The sequence below is a fragment of the Poecilia latipinna genome, unplaced genomic scaffold (assembly GCF_001443285.1).
Source record: "Poecilia latipinna isolate Pla-1442-1.1 unplaced genomic scaffold, P_latipinna-1.0 Scaffold1048, whole genome shotgun sequence".
NCBI classification, from domain to species: domain Eukaryota; kingdom Metazoa; phylum Chordata; class Actinopteri; order Cyprinodontiformes; family Poeciliidae; genus Poecilia; species Poecilia latipinna.
The window spans coordinates 175,277-198,799 of record NW_015113664.1 but is presented as its reverse complement, the minus strand read 5'-3'; the positions used below and the strand labels follow the sequence as shown (position 1 = coordinate 198,799).

Genomic DNA, 23,523 nt, shown 5'->3' with positions numbered 1-23,523 from the left:
ATTATTGATTATTGATCAATCCAAAGCTTCAGTTAATCAAAACTAACTTTGTTGATGTTTTATAGCTTTTAATTCCTGGCTGTAAACTCCACAACATCTGGATTGGTCTTTGCTGCATTTTCTGCTATTAATCATGAAGAGTAGCTCAACCTGACGACTCATATGCTCTGATTTACTGCCTCAAGAGAAACTCTGCAGGAATATCCGACCATAGGTAACTGCATTGCACAGTAGAGTCTCATGCTAAAGCAGAGCATGTCCAAGAAAACTGAAGGATTTTAAATAAAATGTATATTATCTACTACTTGAAAGTTAATAAGCTTTCAATCTTTTTACTTCAAGCTAAAGAATGGCTCACAATGACTAATGTAATTAATGGTGTCTAAAAAGAGCCGTAAGCAATGATGCAGCGACTTAATCTGCTTTCTGCTGCCGGGCCCATATTGAATCTGTCAATCCGCCCGAGTGCCACAAAAGGCTTTTGTTCAGAGGGGGACATGAAGGATGGCGACTGTCTTTAATGTTAGCTTACACCTGAGTTAACACATGTCTGCAGCTTAAATGGGCTGAAACACGTCTCTGCCGCTCCATCTGGATGTTTTCTATGATTTACTGGAGAACAGTTAGAGTATTTTAAGAGTTTTTAAGGCTTTTTGTAGAAAAACACCTTCTTTGGTCACAGTGTTGACTCACCATGTTTGTAGCTCCAGTTCAGTTTGTTGGCCTCGGTTTAAGGACTGACGACCGGTTCTCAGTGGGGTTAAAACCTGCAGCGTGTCCAGGCTGCAAGTCGAACAAACTTTCCCCAAATCAGAACATCAGCTAGAAGATCCACGGTTCAGATTGATTGAAGAAGTTGCATCTGGAGGACTTTTGACCCATTTGAGCAGTGGACTGGAAGCAAAGCGACAGATGTAGCACATCAGGATGGGGAGTTTTAACTGTTTCACTCTGGATAGGGATGAACAATTAATCAACAATATATATCGCCAGAGACACATTACCAATGCCAATAAATGAAGCGTTGGATAGAAAATTCAGCATGTAGAATATTCACTGAACTATGATCCACAACCGCACGGCATTCTGGGAGATGTAGGCAGAGGAAAGAAATAGCAGCTCTACTTCGCAGCTAGCAAAGCTATGTTGGTGGGATCAACTCACTCTTTGGTTGCCTGGCAACAACCTGCCTAGCAACAAGCACTTCCAAGTTCCGCCCAACTTTGGTTGCCTGGCAACAACCTGCTGAGTAACTGGCAGCAGCAGCAGTGCAAATTTTCCCCACCGCGCCTCATAACTGCTTAAAAATAAAAAACAATGATGTGGAGAGAAAACTTGATAAGACGGAAAAGGTCACGACATCAGTTTGGCAGTATTTGAGATATTTATTTGACACGGATTTGTCATCATGAACCCCGAGTTAAAAGTTCAATAAAAGTTTCTGTGATTGAAAATATTTGACTATGATCAGACAGAGAACCCAAAAATTGTACTCAAGTAAAAGTAGCACTACTTCAACATATTTTTATTCAAGTCAAAGTAAAATCTAGCCACCGAAGAAATTACTTGAGTAAAAACGTATTTGGTTGAAAGTATTGAGTAACTGATCAAATTATCAATCATTCAATATTAAAAAATTACATCATCAGAAGAACTAAAATGTAAAATTAAGTGGAAATTTTGGTGTTTTAAGGACCAGAATTACAATAATTCATACAAGTAACAAAAAAATAAAACTGGGCAAAATATTTTTTTCCAGATCAGCTTCTATCAATAATAAAAGAAACTTATGATGAAACTTTACCAAAATTGCAGGTGTGTGTCTGGTGAATTTTTCTTTAAAACATGTTTGATTTTCAGAAAATCCAGAAATTTTACTCAAGAGTAACGATACTAAATAATAAAATGACTCAAGTAAAAGTATCCAACTCTGGCTATGACTTCATGAAGCATTTAGATCCATCAAACCTCTGTGTAGAGCTTTCAGATGTTTTGCCACTGCCAATTTTAAACATCAGGAGTTAACACAATATTAATTTAAACTTTCCTGTAAGTGTTTACAACTCATAACTGAATTAAAACTGAAGCATTTGTATCCAAGAACAGTAGAAAAGCAGGAGACAGACGCACACTGCCAACACAAATCTTGCTGTTCTTCACTTCGTCTGGACGCCTGTGTTCAGGAGCCCAGAGGGCCGCAGGTTAACAACTTCCCCGGCCGCTGCTCGACAAATAGATACGAACAATGAATGGTGGTGTGGCTGATAAAGTCGGCGAGCGGAGAGGCTGCGAGTCTTTTTGTCTCCACCGCTCCTCGATTCATCAGCCTGGACAGACGGGGCCGGACCTGATGAATTACACTCGCACGAAGCCAACTCTTTTCTTTCTGTGTGTTTGGTTGGAGCGTACTGTAACCTGAACGTTGCTCTCAGCGTCACAAAAGATACAAAAATATTCAAATATTCTAATTTACCGTAGAATGCAAAACGCCTAATTTACAGTCTAAACGATGATTGTTCAAGATTTTCCCAAGCACATTAAAATATTGAGAGAATTGAGAAATTGACTGTTAACATAACTCAGAGTGAAGCAGTTTTTTTGCCCCAAATACAGTATCACAGAAATACAAACTCATACAAGATACCATACAGTCAACAATATGACACGCCCCCCCCCCATGCAGAAGTAGAGCGAAACCTCAGATTAGGCAAAGACAAGGAAATTCTCCAACCAGTCGTACATCAGGTCTGGAAAGTTATTTGCAGGAAACAGAGAAATCAACGTTATAGCTCAAGTCCTTCTCAGCGAGAGGACTAATGAGAGGCACAACGTCTCAGTATGAATGCTGTGTTGGACCAAAAGTTTTGCACGTGCAAAACGGGTGAGTAATGACATAAATATTACAGGCTTGTGAAAATCTTCCTTCAGAGAAATGCTTAAAAACAAGCAGGCGCATAAAAAGGTGCTTAAATGTAAAAACCAAAGTTACTGCAGCACATTTTCATCCTGCCATAGACCCACCATTGGAATGTACGCACATAAAATGAAGCATACCTCCACTTATTGAGCTTTGATTTGACTATCATGTAAAAAAACGGGATATTTACTACCAGTTACCTTCTTGCAGACGAACATGTTAGTTGCCGTTGATAACAGTTTCATTCAAGTGGACATGAGGTGGGCTGCAGGCCTGGATCCATTCCACACTGTTTTGGTTTTGGAAATGTGATAAATTATATTCCGTCCTCTACACGCTTTGGGTAACGGCTGTCAGGATTCCCCTCTGGCAACGTTGGACAATGATTTCCTATTATTTTCCTCAATATCTCTCTGACGTGTTTGCGATGATAAATGTCGATGTTGTTGCAGGTTCAGCTCCTCCAGGGCGTGTTCTTCCAGACAAACCACCTGGACTGACTGATGGAGGATTGCTCTACGTCAGCATGGGGGCGGAGCTGGCGTCATGTCAACTGAGTTGTTGGTCAGTGTTGCATTTATTTTGGTTCTAGTGAAACTAAGTAGGTGGGTTTTTAGTCCAGATTTAAAGGCTCTCAGTGTTTCAGCTGTTTTGCAGTTTTCTGGAAGTTAGTTCCAGATTTGTGGCACATAGAAGCTGAGCGCTGCATCTCCATGTTTGGTTCTGGGGATGCAGAAAACCTGAGACGTCTGGAAGGTTGATATCACTTATGGATATCTCAGTGCAATTTGTACCTGTAATTTTGTTATTCTGCACATTTCAGTGTTAATTTTCATTGAAAATCCAATCTTAACTTCAAGAAATGGAATATTTGTTTAGAGGGTCCCTTCCTTTCACAACGTGTGTTTATTGTTTACATAGAGTTTCACACACACCGTATGCGCAGAGGTAAACATACTGTACAATGCACACACACTCACAGTTCATTAATTCAACTCAGCACTTCACAACAGGAAGCAGCGTGGGAGACCGACTCAATATGCTCTTCTTCAACTCTTCACGTTTATAAACATCTACTGGAAGAGTGGGATTCTCTGCACACCAGGTGTCAGGACTGTAGCTATTATACTGTAAACAAAAGGCTGCTAAGCTAATCAGAGGGAGCAGCTTATTATCACCCAACATCTCCCGCTCATACATGCAGACGTGGACAGGAGCCGCTTTCATTACTGCGCCGCATTAAAAGACGGCACAATGGAACCGAAATGACTCCACACTCCAATAGCTTAATTGCTAATCTCTTCTTTTAGGACAGTGTTTATTCCATTAGCCTCGTTTACGCCAGCGCCATCTCCCCACTAATTAACTTGTTTGGATTGGACGTCTACCCGCTCTTACCAGGGAAGGAGGAAAAACTGCAAGGACCACCGTGACTGCAGCCACAGCAAAAAAACAAAACAAAGAGAAGATGATTAGTTTACATTTACTTTGTTTAAAAAGAACCAAAATTAGAAATAAAACCATCTTGAAGTGAGCTGTTGCCACTCTGACATTATTGGTCTACTCTGAGCCAAAGATAACAGCAGGAAGTAGAAGAGAAACAATTTCAGAAATGTTGATGAATCAGTTGGAGATCAAAGAGGATGACCAGGAGGTTATTGTAACAATATTTTATGTATTACACATATATTTGTCCATGTAAGACAGTGTTCCCACTTTTTCAGGCAAAGAACCCATTGAACAAACGCCTAACTTGAAATTCAACATCTCCATTTATACCTGAAATTAAAATATTTGTCTCTTAACTCTGTCTTTGTTCATCCTAATGTGAAGGGTGGTAAATGTGATCAGCATAACACTGTGCTGCTTTATCTCCATCTTCTTAAGAATATTTAAACAAAAAAATTCATTGAAGGTGAGAGAAAAATAAAGTTTTGATCATTACTGATTTATGCCTTTGCATGTTTTTGTTCAAAGTTGTTTCTTCATCTTATGTCTGAGTTTGGAAACAGTAAAAAGGGTAAACAGGAGAGTTTCAGGAGCAAACTCCATCTTAATCCTGCACTTTGAGAGAAACAGGGAGCCGGAGTGATGGAGATGATGAAAGGCAGGCGGTGAGAAAAAGAAAACGCCTCCTTCTTCATGTGTTTCTTTTAACATACTCGTACGTATAAGTGGTGCAAAGGAGCAGGGTGATAAAGGAAGCAATAAGAAAAAGAGAGGCGACGTTTAGAGGAGGGAAGAGAGCGAGCTCTGAACTACTGAGCGCCGTATCTGGCTGTGCACCCAGCCATCTGTACGCGGGGCCCTGAACCCATTTAAATTCACTACGATTGCACTGTTTCTCAAATCCTTCAGAGGCGAATTGCTTTTTGCACCCCGTCGAACAGACTGAACACTGCAGCTGAAAACCCCCAGCATCAGCACATGGAGGACAGGTCTACGTCTGCTTAGACAAACCAGTACTAGCTGCCTTCAGGAGGGGAGTCTGGGGCTTTCTGTGTCTTTATGAATAACAGAGAAAAAAACACTTTACCCTCTGGGTAAACACTCACTGATTGGCTTTAAAAACATCCTTACAATACATAATATTTAAATTTATTTAGCTCCAGTAACAAACTTTCATCTCAAGAGACTTTTCAACTGTATCCAAGACTTTCTGCTTTAAGTTTCCACAGCAGTTTGGTGATTATATTTTGTGAAAAACTGGCGCCAACTTAACTAAAACTGATGACAAATGATAAAAAGCCCTGCTGTTCAGCCTGAATTAGCACCAAAACAACTCAGGGATCAAAATCTGTGTTTCCATTGCAGTGTGCTAACCTATGCTAACTTGACTTTGACAACCTTAGCATGTAGATGTGCTGCAGAATCCTGTTCAGTTAAATTAGCTAATCTACTACCAATCACTCATTAATATTCTCAAAAATAAACATCAAGCCTGAAAACATAAACTGTAGTGGACTGAATGTTCTTTGTTCTTTGTGTGGGGAAACGGTCTCAAAACAACAATATTATCGTTTATCGCAATAACTTCTGGGACAATTTATCGTTCAGCAGAATCTGTTATCATGACAAGTCTTGGCATGCAAAAGATTCGACTTTTTGCCCTCCAGATGTAAACAATAACATGCAACGCGTCTATACTGCTTTCAGAAAACTCATTGCAGTTTTGACAACCTGCAGACAAAAGGTTTAAATAAAACTGTATCTGTTGCAGGAGTCCATAAACAACCATCCCTCAGCCTCCTGGGATGCCACACAGCACTCAAATCAGCGCATCTCATCAGCGTCCTTTCCATCAGCACCTCAACGCCGACACTCAAGGGCAGCTTCCAATTTTAGCCAGTGATGGATGGACTTGAAGGGGCCGGCGGGACAGAGGGGGGCCGGCGAGGTCCAATCAGGGCGCTCCTCCGGGATAGTCATCAATAGGCTACTTCCTGAAACATCTGCTGCCTGGTTATCAATCATCAGATGACCAGAGAAACAGTCAGAGGGGGAATGAAGTCTGGAGAGAGGAATGTGGCAGGAGGCGGACACACAGTAATTTCTCTTTGAACAGGTTTTTGTTGGCTTTACGTGATCAAAATGATAAAATAAGTTGGTAGAAAGAGACTGTGCACGTTCAGCTGGAACAAACATCCAGAAAACTGCAAAACAGCTGAAACATAGCGATCCTAAAGATCAAGGCTAAACGGACACATGGTCGGTACGGAGAGTCATTTCATTCAAAATTAAATAGTGTTATTATAAAAATCTTACATTAAATCAATAAATGTTCCCATGAAATAAAGTACAAATAAAAAAATATAAATAAAAAAGAGCTAAAAAAAAAAAAAAAAGAGAAAAAAGGTTAAAAAAATAAAATCCCTGAAATGCAAAATAAAACAGTCACAAAATGAAACCCAATTAGGAAATGAATAAATAAATCTTGAAATAAATAAATATTGAGGAAAAAATAAATATTTCTATTTAAATGTTTCATTTCATGGGAAAAAAATGTCAAAATTAAACTCAATTATGAAAATCAAATAAATAAAGAGAAATTTTGAGATAAAAATTAACATCAATTTAAAGGAATATTTGAGACATTTTTAATAACCATTTAATTTTGAATAAACTATTTCTCCATAGTTTGAACCATAATAACTGGAATATTGACCAACATATTTGATGTGTTTTGATGATGACATGAAAAAATGTAATATGTGGTTTCACAACTGTTGACTATATAATGTTTTAATATAAAGCACTTTATATTAAAACATCATATAACCTTGCATAAATAACCTTGTATAACCTTTACAAGGTTATTTGTATAGGAAAAATCCTATACAAATAACCTTGACTGATTAAAGCCAATATCTTTGTTATAAATCTATAATGTCCTCAACAGATAAAATTGTTTATAACCTACGAGGGACGCTCAGTTCTCTCTAGACTCACGTCTCAGATACGGTGTTTTCTGCTTTATTTTTTAACTTGGCGATTTCTTGTCAACTTGCTGAAAGTGGTTTTCTGCACCTTGTACTTAATCAAGCAGCTTTTCAGATGAAATCTTATGAAAATATCAGACCCAATTTAGTTTTGCTGGTGTTTTTATTCCTTAAAAGCTTAGCATGTGTCAAGATCAGAGCGATAAAGTCCAGAGCGTCGGGTGTGATTACTCCAGATGGTGCCTGGTGTGTAACTAATGAGTCGTTCTTCACCCTGGGTCAAGTCTAAGGCTTCTGCTGGGGCTTTGAAGCTTGTTTACCTGCTGCCTCCATGCCCCCATTCCCACTCTGCTCTTCCCCTGGCTTACCTTACAGGCAAATTAAGCCACAGTTCAAGAAATACAGGTCATCCACATGCTGTTTGGTCCTTTATTTGTTTGGGTGTCCTTAGGAAAAGGACTAGAGCTCCATGCAGAGGCAAACCTGTAATGCTAATGCATCAGGGCAAGATTTGATCAAAGTACAAATTAGTAGAAAATTTGAAAAAAAAAAAATCCTTTTTCAAAAACATCCTAAACAGGTACAAATTAAATCAAACTATAATTACATTCAAGTGAATATTAGATTGCAAAAAGGTTGGATATTTGCAATTATAATTCTGTTTAAACGAAAATCTGAAGTGGAGTTCCTCAAGGCACTACGCTTGGACCACCTTTATTCGGTAGCTCCTTGCTAACTCTAGCTAAAATTCAACAATACTTATCCTAATGATCCACAACTTTGTTTCTGCACCACCTCATGACAACTTCCTTTCAAAGCTGAAATGCCAGCATATAAACATGCTAGCTGCTAAACTGTAACGGATAGCTAGCAAGTTATGTTGTTAGCTCTTGCTTAGGTACAAGCTAAATTAGCACAACAGCACAGCTTGCAGCTACAAGAAATTAATAAGGTGGCTAAGAGTTTACATGCTGCCTCTGATTTGATAGAGGTAAATCAGCTCAGCTAGCAGTTACAGGAAGTTAGTCAAATATATTGGAGTGTTGGAAGACAGAATTTTTCAGAAATAACTGAAAAATATCCAGTTTACTGCTCTTAAATTTGTCTGGTAGTGTACAAGCTAATGCTAAAGATAGCAATGGAAACGCATAATGGTTAAAGCTGGTTACTTTACCCATTTCAATGGAGTAAACATGATTACAAAACATCTAGAAAAGGAACAGATCAGAATAAATATTGAATCTGAACATTGTTGTTAAAGTTTGGGGAATATTTTGATCTATTCTTCAGGACTTTATTACTGCCAGCTCTTTAACCAATCTTGCCTCATAGCAGGTATCCTTGACCCAGTGTCCTGACCTGGAAATAACATCATTCCAGCTATGACACAGCTGTACCGGCTACCAGTGAGATGCTTTATTGATTTTTAGAAAGTTGTTTGTTTTCAAAGTCCCTGAGGGTTCAGCCCCATTGTACATTAGTGACACGTTAAACTCCTTTTTCCGCCATCAGAGGCCTAGTGTACAAACAAAATGCACATGTACACTAAAGGGCAGCATATGCTAGTTTCACACACAGTGGCATGACAGTGCTGGCCGTCACGTAATTTCTCTGTGCTAAATTGTGAACTCCTGTCCCTATGTTACTCCAATTGCTGTTTTACCAACCTTTATAACTTGAAGGTGAAGTTTGACATCAAAATGTTTTTATTTTTGAATAGTGACAATGGAAATGGAGAGCCGGAGATGTCAAAAAAATACATTACAATCCAAATTTACATTGTTTTTAAAGCAGACAAGTAATTTTGAAATGCAATTTTGACACAAAAAGGCATCGAAGCCAAAATCCAATGAAACAAATTCACATTATCATCTGTTGAAAGTGATTCATTGTCTGGACTCAATTTTTTGGATCTTACAGAGGATTAGGGCCATGATAAAAAACACAAAAAGGAAGAATTCATAAGTCTTCATTTTGGCCGGAGTTTTTATTATCAATTATTTTTAGTGCCAGTAAACACTAAGACGATTGATTTTTGTGTTTAATAGCTAAAATCAATTGTTTTTAGCTATTAAAAATGATTGATTTTAATTGCTAAAAATCTGTCGTTTTTGATAGATTTTTCAAAGGCCAAATTGCATAAAACTAATCGATTTCCCCGATATCCGCCTACATGTGGACAAGTCCGTAGATTATTTAAAACACAAGATTGCGTCTAAAACTAACACCAAACATGTACAAATATTTGGATAAAACCCGAAATGTTCAAATTTAGAATGACAAATAAAAATGGCAAACTAATAATAATAATAAACACAATAAACAATAAATGGTGTGCTGCTGCCAGTTTTGACTAAGATTCTCTTACAAAATGGATATTTTTAAATCCCAGGATTTTCCTGGTGAATAAATAAAACTTTCCAAAAACTTTACTATATGATAATCTGTCATTTCTGAGCGACTGTAGCTCAGGGGCACGTGAAGGAGAGCAGCTGCTAGCAAATAAAAAGCATGGTGGGGTGAAAGTCCCACCTTCCTCCAACCGTAATGGAGAAAAGCCTGAACGTCTGAGGCGGATAAGTGTCGGGGCGAAGAGTCAGGTGGCTCAGAATCACTCGAAAATAAAAAGTCAAGACGGATTTCAGGGGATTTGCAGCATCCAGCACCGGGTTCTCCAAGAAGGACACGTCTCGACCTCGCCATAGCGAATCCTTTTCTTCTTTCCAGTGCAAGCGGAGAGCAAGGTCGCACTGATTTGACGCTTCAAAGTCATCCTGCTGCTTTTCCCCCCCAGAGGGTTTGGTTAACAGGGTTTTATTATTTCTGCAGCCCTCATGGGACGGGTCAAAAGTCAAGGGTCAACCAATTGCATCTCTGGTCGCCGGTAAAAGGGGATTTAGTCGCTTTAATCTAAGAGAAGTTATGGCCTTCACTTGTATCCGACCCAAGGGAGGCAGAAGGGCAGAAGATAGTCAGGATCAAAGCTGGTGTGAATCTTCGCTCCTCCATAGATAAACATGATGTAATATCTGTGTAAGCTGGCAGCTGCACCTACCAAGTCCTCCGTGTTCCAGCGGCACTCGAAGCTGGACTTCGATCAAAGAGGAAGGAGATGATTGAGGGGTTTGAGACGCCGGTCGAAGCGCGTAACGGGAAGAGGAGACGGCTTTAAAGGAGGCCGCAAAATGAAGAACAGAGGCGACAAATCTGCCGGGCTCGTCTCATGTGCAATACGGGCTTAAAATTGATTTATAGAAGGAACAGAGGTTGTGTTTTCACTGCTTTCATCTGTTTGTAATCATGCATATTTCATAAAACATCAGATGGAGCTCATGAAGATTTCACCTGCCTTTACTCAGAATGAAAGCTCAATTAATCAAATGATTGAAAACTATAAATAAGCAACATTCTCAATTCAAAAATACTAATAAATAGACATACGAGCAGAGGTGCTGGAGGAAAAGTCAGGACAAAAAGGAATAAAACAAAATATTACAAAGTAGTTTTGATCTAGTTTCTAGTGCAAATATTTTAGTACACTTGAAAGACAAAGCTAACTTACAAGTAACTTCTCAACCAGATATAAAATCTTGTTTTAAGTCAGTAATTCTTTAATACTGATTTAGAAAAGTGCTAGCTCCATTTGCAGATTAATTCACTTATAACAACATTTCCTCCTTGGTATAAGTTTATATGTTAAATAATCTGCCAAAAGAGCCAGTACTTAAAAAAATAAAATAAAATAATCAATATTAAGAAATTACTGACTTAAAACAAGCTTTTATATTTTTCTGAAAAGTTACTAGTTGGTTAATCAAGAAATGGATGTAATGTTTTATATCGTTTATAGGTAGTAGTACAAGTTTAAGTAGTATAGAGACAGGAACGAGGCGAGAGCTCGTTCTAGGCTTGTGGATTGCTTACTGTTGTCATAGCAACTCCATAGCAACGGCCTGACAAGATGCCGGTCAGTTACAAAGTTCACAAGTGTGACGTCACATGAGAACTACGTGTAAGGGTCCCGCACGAAAATGGGACAAACATCTTCTACATAAATTAAAGAAAAAACAGTCTTTGGGCCCCTGCAAATAATAAAATATGTATTTTTAATTGTTTTTGGCGGTAAAAGTAAAATTCTGTCTCTCCCAGACCAAAAAAGCAAACGTATCCATATTTAGTGAACACCCCCCTGTATCTGCATGAAATGGTTTGTTCCTGCTACGGCGCACCGACGGACGGTGTTTACAATGGATGACAATAACGATAACATGCTGCCGAGAAAAATAAAACAGGCGTTCAAAAAAAGGGAAAAGAACGACAAAAGACAGAATTTCAGCTTTCAATCCATTTTTTCTCTAAAAGAGGCGGGTAGACTTGTGTGTGATTATCAACCTTTTAGGATAGTTAGCTTAGCTGCTACCCTCCATTTCACCACTATTTAGTCAGTGAAGGAAACTACTTACCAAGATATTTATATATTTAAACTTGTCCCTCAGCTTCTACCGCATTTAACAACAGATGAGTCAGACATCACAGGAACAACCGAATGATGTCACTGGCGGAAAACCAGAGAAATAAGACAGGAAGTACTATTTGGACCGTGGTGCAGCTTGTTTTTTAATTTCTTAAAGCGTGAGCTAACGTGCGACTGCGTAAGAAATTGCGTTTAATGGAAACTGCAATTACAAAATTGTGGTTTTTCAACGAAGTTTTGCACATATTTGTAATGGAAATGCAGCTAGTGTGATGTATTTGGTCTTTAAATGCCTTTGTGAGTCTTAGGTCTACTAAAAAGTCTCAATAAAAAGAGGTAGTTTAAGTTCAACAGATCCACAAGTTTCACCAACGTTCTTCATCTACTCCTATTGAGCCATTAATCACCTAACAATAAACCTGGCTGTTGGAATAAAAGTGATGCTTTGTGTGTTTTAATCCCTGCAGGTTTGAGGAGAAACTGGAGCAAACATTTCTGTATGCTGCAGCATTTCTGCACGACAGGATCAGAAAATTGCTTCAATTCAGAGAGAGTAGGAGCAGAAAGACTTATCTATATTATATCCATAACCCCAGCGTTTATGGATACATGGGCCCACCCTTTTATTTTGATGGAGTGTAAATGGACAGAACCACGTAATGCATGTCAAACAGCTTCGCTCCTAAACACGATAAGGCTGCTGGAATTGGCTGTAAGCAGAAGAGAGCAAAGATGAGCCTGAAATGTAAAACACACGGTGCGTAAACGGCCCCGAAGTGCGTTGTAATGAACATTTAGCTGCTCTCAGTCTGGTTAAATCGCATTTATTGTGGAAATGCAGGATCTGCTTCTATCATCTCTAGAAAGAGCAGCAGAGCCAGAGCAGCAGGAAGACAGGATTCACGAAATGTGATCTTTGGAGGAGGACATCCAGGAGTTACAGCAGGTCTGCATGTGGAACAGAAATCAATGATATCAGCAGGTCTGGCAGCTGATGGACCAGAGCAGATGTGAGCAAAGGTTAACTGCCAAAGGAGCGCAAAACATTTGCTCGTTGAGGAAGATCTATCCGCAGCGGGGGGGACGAGCGCCGCAGTCATTACCGAAAGGTCAAAGGAAAACATGAGTTCACAAAATGTGAAGCTTGGAGGAATGAAACTTGATCTTTCAGACTGGTTTGCATTTTTTTTTAAACAACAGTAGAAAAGCTATGAATGGAATAATAATTCAGGGACATTTAATAGAAAAGGTGATTTAATTTGTTATTTTTAATCTACCTGCTGTGACTCTGGAGTGTGTTTCGTAAAATTACAGTCAGAAATTTTAAATAACTGGGTTATTTAGCCTGTCATGGTGAAAATATTTACTTATATCTTATGTTATAGATTTATTTTTAAATATTAGTTTCAGACTAAATATTTAGCTCCAAACTAAATATTTAGTAAGAAAACTAACTTTTTACCCCATAAAAATTTAAAGTTAAAGAGTTAAGTTAACTTGTTAGCTGCAATCAAGCTCTGAGTTGATTAAATGGTCAATTAGCTCTGAACTACTTAAATATTTACTTAGGAAACTAAATATTTTATCAACTAAATATAGAGGCCCAAATTAAATGTTTTTAATTCCGTAAAATATTTAATGAGCTAACTATTAACCTCCAATTTAGCTCTGAGTTAAATATTTAGCTAGCTCTGATCTAGCTAGTTTTTGTTTACTAAATAAATATTTAGCTCCAACCAAAATATTTAGTAAGCAAGCTAACCTTTTAGCTCTATAAATATTTAGTGAGGAAATTGGTAAGCTCCAATTTAGCAAACAGTTAAATATTTAGTTTGCTCTAATCTAGTTTTTGGTGTTTCCCAATTAAATATTTAGCTCCAACCTCGGTATTTAGTAAGAAAGCCAAAGTATTCATATTTAATGAGCAAACTAAATTGCTTCAATTTAGCTCTGAGCTAAATAAATAGTTAGCTCTGAGCTAGCTAAATAAATAGTTAGCTCTGAGCTAGCTAAATATTTTGCTTTCCAAGTACATATTGAGCCCCAATTAACTATTTAGTTTGAAGGTAAATACTTACTTATCAAGCTAACTAAGTCACTTACTAGCTTAGTTAGCTTCAAACCAAATAGTTTAAAGGTAAGCCTTAGCTTCAAACTAAATGCTTAATTTAGCTACTAAGCTTAGTTACCTCAAACTTAATATTTAGCTTGAAGCTAACCAGGTTAGCAAGCTTACTAACCAAGTTGTTAGCAAACTCATATCTAAACCCAGTGTTTAGTTACCCACTAGGTTTTTTAATAATTCAGTTGAACCAAATGTTCAAAAGCAATATCAGGTTTTTATTGGTCAATGATTAGAACATTTTTTATGTATTTTTACCTTCGTCAGTTTCAAGTTATTTTAGTGACTATTGTGGGCTTATTTGGTCATTAACAGACAAGCACCAACCATTTTGTCCATATATTTGTATCAAATATAGATCTAACTAAATGTATGTCTGACTCCATGTAGAAGAGCATGATGGGTATAAATGAACGTCTGCAGCAGCTCAGCCACAGCCGCCTGTTTGACTGAACAAAGAGTTTTTGCTTGAGGCTGAGGAGAAAATCTGCCGTCTTGATGGCACCAAATCCCTTATTTAGTTTTGTTTCGTTCAGTCCCTGCAGTCCCAGATAAGCTGCATGTGTAGGATAAGCGCAGGCTAACCCCGTCTGCCATTACATGCTGGGACCAGGGGCCAAATCTGGACCATGACTGCGGTGGTGGGCGAGCTGTTCGGAGGGCAGGCTGCGGAAACAACGAGGAGAGGATAAAGACGCAAAAAGGAGGAGAAAAGTAACTGTAATCCAATCAGGTTAAGACTTCTGCATAAAATCGGCCTCAATCAGGGTCATCTTATCTGAAACATTCACTGTAAGCCTCCAGGTGGGAGTTTTTCTGCACTTCTTATTCTGAAATATTATTTTACCAACATAGCTCAGAGCAAGGCCGCTCTTTTAAATCCTCTCTCTGTCATAAATCTACAGATTTCCTGTAGAAATGGACGTGTTGGAGACCATTTCATAATATTTACCTTCACCGACTGAAATCTGAGCAATCTTACCGCGCCTCATCTGTCCCTGATGAACTCTGCAGATAAACCGGAAAACAAACGCAAAGTTGAGGGAATAAAATTAATCAGGCTTAAAAAATCCCAGGTGTTTGTTTTATAAAACAACTTCTTCACTTGGGGACTCAAATATTTCTTTAAAAATGTGAAAGTTTTAACAATGATATTGAGCTTTTACTCTGATAATATCAGATATCCGTTATCGGGAGAGAAAAACGTGGATTGGTGGATCCAGAGTTCGACTTAAACATATGAAAATGCATTCCTGTGGCAGTTACAAGACAGGAAGTGGGACGACATGCAGTAAGAGTCTCCATCCCGGTCTGAACGTCCCGCCAGGAGCCGCAATGCGACACCCGGACTCAGCAGGGCTTCTGCTACAGAGTGGAGAATTAGCCAAACCAGAAGCTAATCACAGTGATTGATTGGAGTCGCCTTGTGCGTCGAACGCTGATTGTTGGTTTTGGTTAAAGAGAAGACGACAGAACGTGAGCGAATGGTTCTGCTTCCTTTGTGTTATCGACGTCGGGACGCGTACATGTGGCGGCCGGACCAGGAACGGGTCCAGTGATGGTCCAGATGGAGATTAATGACCCAACCGGGTCGCTGTCTCTGGCTTAATAACGCTTATTCATCACTGTCACACAGGAAGAGCTCAACGCCGGCTTCATAACTGCCTTTATTCCTGATTCCTCATGTTTGTGTCTCTTTCTGTAGATCTGTCCGAGTCGAAGGTCTTGTATGAATGGAAACAACGTGATGTAACTTTTGTAAATGATCAAGACAAAAATGTGTCCCCACGACAGGATGTAAAGGAAATGGTGTAGTAGGTCTGCCAGGCCTGTCGGTGGCGCTGTAGCACTGCCAGAAAACAACAAAAACCAGAAGGGGCCGAATTTATTTACTTTGAAAAGCCGAGAATCTGTTACTGAAGAGTCTGTGACGGCGTTTAGGGACAATGTATGTAGAAAAAGAGAAAAGTAAATTTCTGCCAAAAAGACCCTTAAATTTTGAGATCTCTGAAATTGTCTAGAAAAAAAAAAAATTTCTGAATTTGAAAAGTTGAACATTTGCTAGAAAAACTGAAGGCGTATCAGCGCCATTGGAAATAGAAAACAAATTTTCACAAAAAGCTCAGAAATTTTGAGATTAATCTCAAATTTTCAGAAACAAAAGCTGGAAATTTGCCGAGTTTGAAAAGTCAAAAATGTTCCAAGTTCCTTTTAGAAAGAAGGATTGACCTCAAAATTTGTGAATTCTTTGCAGCTAATTTTTAACTTGAGGAGCGTAGAGATTTCCATGTTTTCCAAAAACAATTATTCTCAAAATGTCTTAGTTTACTTTCTTTTATTTATTTTTATTACTTTTGGATCTCAGTAACTTGGGGTTAATCTGACATTTTTCTTTAAAAAAGTGTAAATATCTAAAATTTATCTACGAATTTTAGACTTTATAGCACATTTTTACATTTTTCACCTTTGAAACTTAGAAATTTATGAAAAAAGTTTACAGAAAATTATTAATATAAAATAGTATTTTTTGATGGACATTTACTCTTTTTTTAAAAATCTACAATAGCCCTAATACGCCTTTATGAGACATTTTATTCTTTTCAACTCAAATTAAACAAGAATAAATATGTATCTCCAGATATATATATATGATACCTTCCTTTGTTTTTAAAAACTGGAGCTATTTTGAATCATCATCCGTTTAAACAAACTAAAATATATACAAGTAGTTTTGCTTTAATGAGACACAAACTTACTTTTTTTTGTTAAGTTCATGTTTCCCCCTGGTTGCTCTGAATGACAAAACTTTTGCAGAAACCCCTAAAATGTGTGGATGTGACCTGAAAATGGGTGGATCTGCAGCCAGCTCAGCCTGCGGAGCCAATCAGAGCCACGCGAAGCGTGTGTAAACACGTTTTTATGTGATTTGAAAGCACAGGGCTGAGAGCCGATGAAAGGAGGCTGGAAATAAAAAGCAGCCGACATTGTGGAGGAGAAAATAAGGCACCTCTGGCCTTCCACTGCTGCGTGATTGAAAGCCATTTTGTTTCGTGTGCTTCTGCCTTCTTTCTGCAGCACTTCTCCTGGTTAGGCATTTCTCTTTCTAATAGGAAATAAAGAGCGGCGAGCGGCCCAGATAGGGACGCCAAATGAAAAACACGGAGCCAGTGACCCGAGGCTGGGACCCGTCCATCTACGTCGCCCAAAGTCTGAGCTTTTCTCCTCCGTCTGCAGAATAAAGACGTCGTAATATTTCTGCTGCAGACTTGAAGCGTTTCCAGGCTGTAGGTGTGATTTCTATTTATGTGAACGACCGATATAGACGAGCAGAAGGTGACGAGAACGCCTTAATCTCCGTCTTGGCGCAAATTGGATCCTTTAAAAAAAAAAAAATCTGTGCTGTATGAAGCCTAATGCACATTAAAATGTTTTCACATCCCTAAACTTTCGCCTTTTGTCCCGATTTTATGTGGAGAACCAACATGAAGTTGTTCAGATCAGTGAAGTGGCAGGAAAATAAATCAGTTTCAATGTTTCCAAAATGTGTGGTTATTTTTTTAGTGCGACTCTGAAACATCTACAGACTGAAATTCTTCACCAATGACTCAGATAGAGCTGGGAGTCATTTCTGTTTTTGGCTCAGATTATCCACTATGTTTAGGTCTGGACTTTGACTAGGCCAAGTGTCTGCAACCTGCAGCTCTTTAGAATGATAAAATAAAATTAGAGACTGGATTAGATTAAAATTGACTAAATCACAAAGTTTGTAATTAATTGCATTTTAATCAAAAACCATAACCAACATTCCCAATTTAAGAAAATGTTTTACTACCAAGTTACATTTAAGCTAAAAATGTAAGTTTTTTTTTATAGCTTAAACAAATAAATGTATTGTTTTTAATCTGTTATTTTGGCTTTTAAACCATCAGATTTCAGCTTCTGAGTAATAATTCATGAAAACGATATAATTCTTTAGAAATGTGTACCGCGGAAGCTAACATTAGCATTAGCATCTGTCCTGAGGCTACATGTTTAGCATTGAGATGCTATTTTAGGTTTGAATAATTTCACTGTTAAGCTAACTCCTTTTAGCACAATAGTCTTTTTCAGCGTCCAATCAGATCAGGTTTGAAGAAAAAAATTAAACTCCAGTGGGACAAAGGAGAGGCTTTATCGTCTCCGTTAGCGGACGCAACTTGTACGTCAGATTTAGAGGCGTACCAGAAACACAATACAAAGGTTCCCCTAGAAACTTCTGTGTATAAAAAAATAATGCAATTGTGTTAAACTAAAATATAAATCATAACTGAACAGTTATTGTTCAGGCATTTTAATGGAATATTTAGAATTGACCATTAGTATAAATGAATAAATTTTATCTACATTCTTTTTCATAATATTCAAGTGATTTTCAATGAAATTGTAATGAGATGAAATAAAAACGTGTTCGTTGTTTTATACCCACAAGGGGCATTTGGTCCTCACAGTGTAGTATTAGAGAAAATTGTCCTCACAAGGTGAGAAATGTTAAAACACACTCAGCTTTCATGCATGTTGTCAGGTTGTGTAAATCCAGATGTTCAACCGCAGCAGGTGGAAATGACCCTCCGCCATGTTGATTTATCCCAACATCTGGATCTGTTCAGTGAATCTTTCTGTCCAGTAAAAACTCAGCCAGAACCCAGACGGTCATCTGTTTTTTTACATATAAAACAAACAATAAAAACCACCAGAAACATTTAAAACCCAATAAGAGCAGCTGACTTTACTTCAACTTCTCCAAATATTAAAGTTTTACTGAAATAGAAAGACTAAAATATTAATTCAGACCTTAAATGTGGATGGATGGATAATTGGATGGGGATATAGAATATTGCTCTGCTTCATGTTTTATCGCAATATAAATAAATCCATTCACACTTTAAATCTGGAAACTGGAGCCGCTCAGTTTCCTAATCAGTGAATCTTTAACTTCCTGTTAGTAACAGCAGTTTTCCAAACCAGAACCTGGCTTCCCTATCCGTCTGTTTTCATTTTTATCCGCTACAAACAGAAAAATCCCTCAAACTGACAGAAATATCACAAAGTTAAAGTTGGGCTTCTCGGCGCCTGAACAGCAAACACTCACCTGCTCCTGAAAGACGACAGGAGCAACAAAACAAACTTTCTCCACCTGCAGACACGACGGAGAGAAGAAGCGGGTTTATTTTTAGAGGATCAGCGGGCCAAGGTTGGAGAAGCGGATTCAACAGGTGGCTCTGATTGGTGGGGCAGGTGGGTCCATCATGGCGGACAGGAAGCACGGAGAAAACACAACAATAACAATAACAGAGGCCGATCAGCAGCTTCAGGCTCACTCAGGTAATGAAAAGCTATAAAAGTTAGAAATACATTGAAATAAGGGCCTAAATATCAGAATAAAGAAACGCCTCATTAATAATTTATGGATGGATTATTGGATGTTTATATGTATTATTGTTCACTCCACCCAGTTTGTTTTGCTGATTATAAGTTCGTTTTCCATTGCGGTTCGTTAGTTTGTCAGGTTTTATGTCCCGCCTTAATCAGCAGATATTTCCTAGATGTCATCGAATGCTACTGTTTAGTGCGTTTCTGTTTTAGTTGGTTCCGCTTCGTTCTGCTGAGGAGCTTTAATCACCGAGTGAAGCAACGTGATTTATTTGTGTCAAGGTAAATAAAACCTTTTTTTCCCACAGACATCCTGACGTCATCTGGGCCTGATCCCAACTGGCTGCATCAGAACCGACCGACTTCACTTATGATTCACTAAAACACTTTAATTCAGAGGATCAACTTATTCTGCAGCTGTTATTTAAAAAGGCTTTTGGTCTTTTAGATAATAGAACTGTTGTAACATAAACAGTTCTGACCTCGGTCGGCCATTTTGACCGGTAGTTGGGAAAACCAGCCGGTTTGGCCACGGATCGTTATATATTCGCTGTAAATCTGTGAGCGGTCCAGGTCGTTTCACGGGCCGGTTGGGAAACTCTCACCCTCTTTCCAGATGTCTGAGTCCAGAGGTTTAATCTGCAGGATTTCCTCCCCGGTTTCCTCCGCCCCGCTTCGACTTTACAGAGAAAACTAGCAAACATCACCTCCGTTTCCCCTTTAAAATAACAAAAAAACAGTCCACTGGCTTCTTATTTATTAATCTGTCCCCTGCAGAGCTGAAATCTGGAAATTAACCCCCCCAAAATGCAATAAAATATGGATTGTTAATTTATTTAGGTGCATTTAAGGTCAGAAAGAAAAGTAAAATATCCACAATAATTGATTCCATCTTCCGCTCCCTCGGAGCGCCTGCTGCTGATTTATTTGAATGTAATTAAATTAAAGTTGTTGCTAATGAAAATTACTTTAACCAATAAACAAATGAGCTCTACTTTTGTTCCGTCTTTTTCTAAACAAAAAGAAGTGGGTAGAGAGCCCAAAAAATTTCACTTCAACATATTATTACTCAAATAAAAGTAACGGCATATACATATAAAAAGTTAAATCAGAGAAATTGTTCATTTTAAGTAGTCAAGTTTTTCCAGAGCTGTATTTGAAAAGCAGAAGTGGAGCCTCCTGTGCAACCAACAAGAATGCAGCAAGTGGCTTCTTCACGGTAATTCAACAAAACACTTGTCTTTCCCAGCAGCCATTGTACAACGCATGCAGCGGTAAAACCAGCTGATCAAACGTGCTGGAACTCAGCCACGGTTGCTAGGTAACGGGCGGAATTCCACTGGGGTTGCTAGGTAACAGCTAATGTGTGATGTTACATTCCAAAGATATTTCAAAGGGCTCACTTTCCAGACACCAAAACACATTAATTTATAGACAAATAGCAGCTGGGTGCGTTTTTTAAGTGTCTGGTTTGTTTTTAAGTCTTTCAAATGGAAAGACAAAAATGTGCAAAATGTGAATTTGTCATAGCAGATTCAATGTAAGTGCTAAAAAAACCCAAAAAAAAACAAGACATGCTGCTCACAGCAGTCATCAGAGGACTCCTCTGGCTTTCCCCGTCTGAAGCAGCTTTAATTGTGTTTGTCTGAACGTCACCTTTAACCTTTAGAACAAAACACAGTAGCAGCTCAACAGGTCCCCAGTGAACAATGAGGCCGGACTTAACAGGAAGCGCCGCAGTATTTATGGAAATTAACTCAAGAGACATGGTTCACCGTCGTTTTCACATGTGTGAAACATCCTGCTGTGACGTCAGGAAGCAGTGATGTCATCACATCACCGACGTCTGATTGGATGATCAGAAACAAACAAGAAAACCGCACGAAACAGGAACAGCTTTCTGGTTTATTCCCAACTTGATACGTACAGAAAAAGTGTTTATATTTCTCCAAACATCATGTAAAAGACTTCTGGAAACAAAACAATTGCACATCAGCTTCTTCTTTTTTTTTTCTTACTTCCATTTCAGTTATGCTTCATCAAAACAAAAACAAAAAAAAACAGTATGGCTGAAGATAAACAGGATAGAAACACTGACGGTGATGGCCGCCGTCGATCTGTGAAACAAATCGCATCGCGTCGACTTTGTGTGAAATGTTCAGATTTATTTTCTCAGGCACTTTTTGAGATATGAGAGAAACACTTCCTGTGGTCTGAATGTGGGATTAAAAGCATCAAAACGTCACAGAAAAGGATCTCTGCACGTTTTAAAATCTCCTCGGTAGAAGTAAAGACTCATTTTGATGAAATCTGATCTTTTCATCCATTTCGCGGCTTTTATTCATCATTTCCTCTTTAATGTTGGACCTCCATCTGGTTTGTTTGCTAGTTACGGTCAGTTTTGCATTCAAGCTCCTCTGAAACTAATTTATTCTTTTTGTCCTGGAGCAGAAAATCTGCCTATCAGCATTTTCCAAGCTGCCGGGAATAATAATAATAAAATTACCACCTCCAGACGCTTCAAACCAAGCTTGTAATTAAATTTTTCCAGGTTTTTACCGACGCTAACACACAGGAGATCAATGCAGTGTCACTTGTGGTCCTCGCAGCATCCAGCCTAAGGGCCGATCCCAGCAGCTTTCCACATTAAATCATCTAAATGTGATCCACAAACAGAAACTCATCCTCTCTGTTTGGTTTGAACTAAAACTTTCTGACATTTTGGATTTTTTATAGCTCATTGACAAAATTAGCTATAAATGACATTCTTCTGATCTTTTCTAATTTCTCTGCAAACTTTGGCTTTTAGCTAACAAATCAGAGGAAGAAAAATCCCAGTAGTACAGCTGAAACTTTATCTATGCTCAATCAGACAATCTGTAAAGGTTATTAAAGGTTATTTTGTGAACTGAACTGGATAAATGACACGTTACACTGTAAAAACACAAAATCTTACCAAGTATTTTCAAGTTTCTAGTGCAAATATCTTTGTGCACTTATGACTTATAAGTAACTGCAAGATAAATAAGATTGTTTTAAGTCAATAATTCTTCAATGTAGATGCAGAAAGTACTAGTTTCATTGGCAGATTTTTCACTTAAAACAGGAAAAATGTCTAGTTATAAAACTAGTCGTTTATCTAGATACAAGAATTATTTACTTTTTCTCCTTTTTCTTGCTAAAAAGTTTCTTCTGTTAGTTTTGTCTTATTTCAAGTGTGTTAAGATATTTGCACTAGAAACTTAACAAAAATACTTGGTAATATTTTGTGTTTTTTAAGTGTAAAGTGGGAAAAATTTTAAAATTTTTCATCTTAGTTTAATTTTTTGCATCATAAAACCTGGCTAACTAGTGGCGGGCATCGCTAGCCATAATATTAGTCGAGCTAACGCTAAAGCACTACCTGTAAACATTAGTTCTGCTAAGCAACGCAGCAACACAATATTTAGCAGAAGCTAATGCTAACGTGCTAGCCTCAGTTCAAATGATATCTGCTCTTGAGAACCAATTTAATATCGTATTCTGGACGTTTTATTTTGCTAAAAAGACAGAAATGAGGACAGGAAGTGGAACTGCTTTGTAAACAGTCTTCACCCCCTTCAAAATAACAGCATGAATATAAACATTTAACTAGTTGAATAATTTTCAACTAATGTGACAATTAATAAAACTCCAACACAGATGCTGAACTTTATTCAAATGAAAGTTTATAAAGTTGTAAAGTAAATTTGAGCTTTCTTTAGAACATTTTTTTAGGGGAAGCTAAGTGCGCTAAATATGTTCAAAGTTAGCAAAAAGCGCTAAGCAAAACAACCTAGCTCATTTTCTGATTAATCAAATTTGCTGTTTATATTTTTGGAAAATCAGATTTTTTTTTTTTTACCAATTGACATTTTGAGTTTTTTAATTCAGAGTAATGTCAGGCCTACCATGTTTTATGACCTGGTTTATGTTTAATTGCATGCTTTCAGCTCAATTTAGAGTTAATATTCCATCAGGTGCTAATCCACCTCATTTGCTTTTGCCACCCCTCAAAGTACAAAGTGATCTTTAGGGGGTGTACATACTTTTTAAATAAACTTTCCCAGCTGAGAGCCATAAGTGCGACTGCATTAACCTCCATTGTTGCCGTAACAGAATCAAACTCACAACTTGAACCCAT

The 23,523-nt window shown here is 38.0% G+C and overlaps 1 long non-coding RNA gene across 2 annotated transcripts in view; it reads right to left on the bottom strand.

The window, feature by feature from the left end:
* LOC106959133 (uncharacterized) overlaps window positions 1-19,303 on the bottom strand; it is a 36,497-nt gene extending 17,194 nt beyond the window's left edge. Inside the window, exons 1-2 of one of the 2 annotated variants that reach the window (XR_001427280.1) lie at window positions 19,081-19,303; window positions 694-951 (exon numbers count right to left, since the gene is read on the bottom strand). This is a non-coding gene — a long non-coding RNA (uncharacterized LOC106959133). The remainder of the gene's footprint in view (window positions 1-693; window positions 952-19,080) is intronic. The other variant, XR_001427279.1, reaches the window with a different exon arrangement.
* Window positions 19,304-23,523: the final 4,220 nt, after the last annotated feature.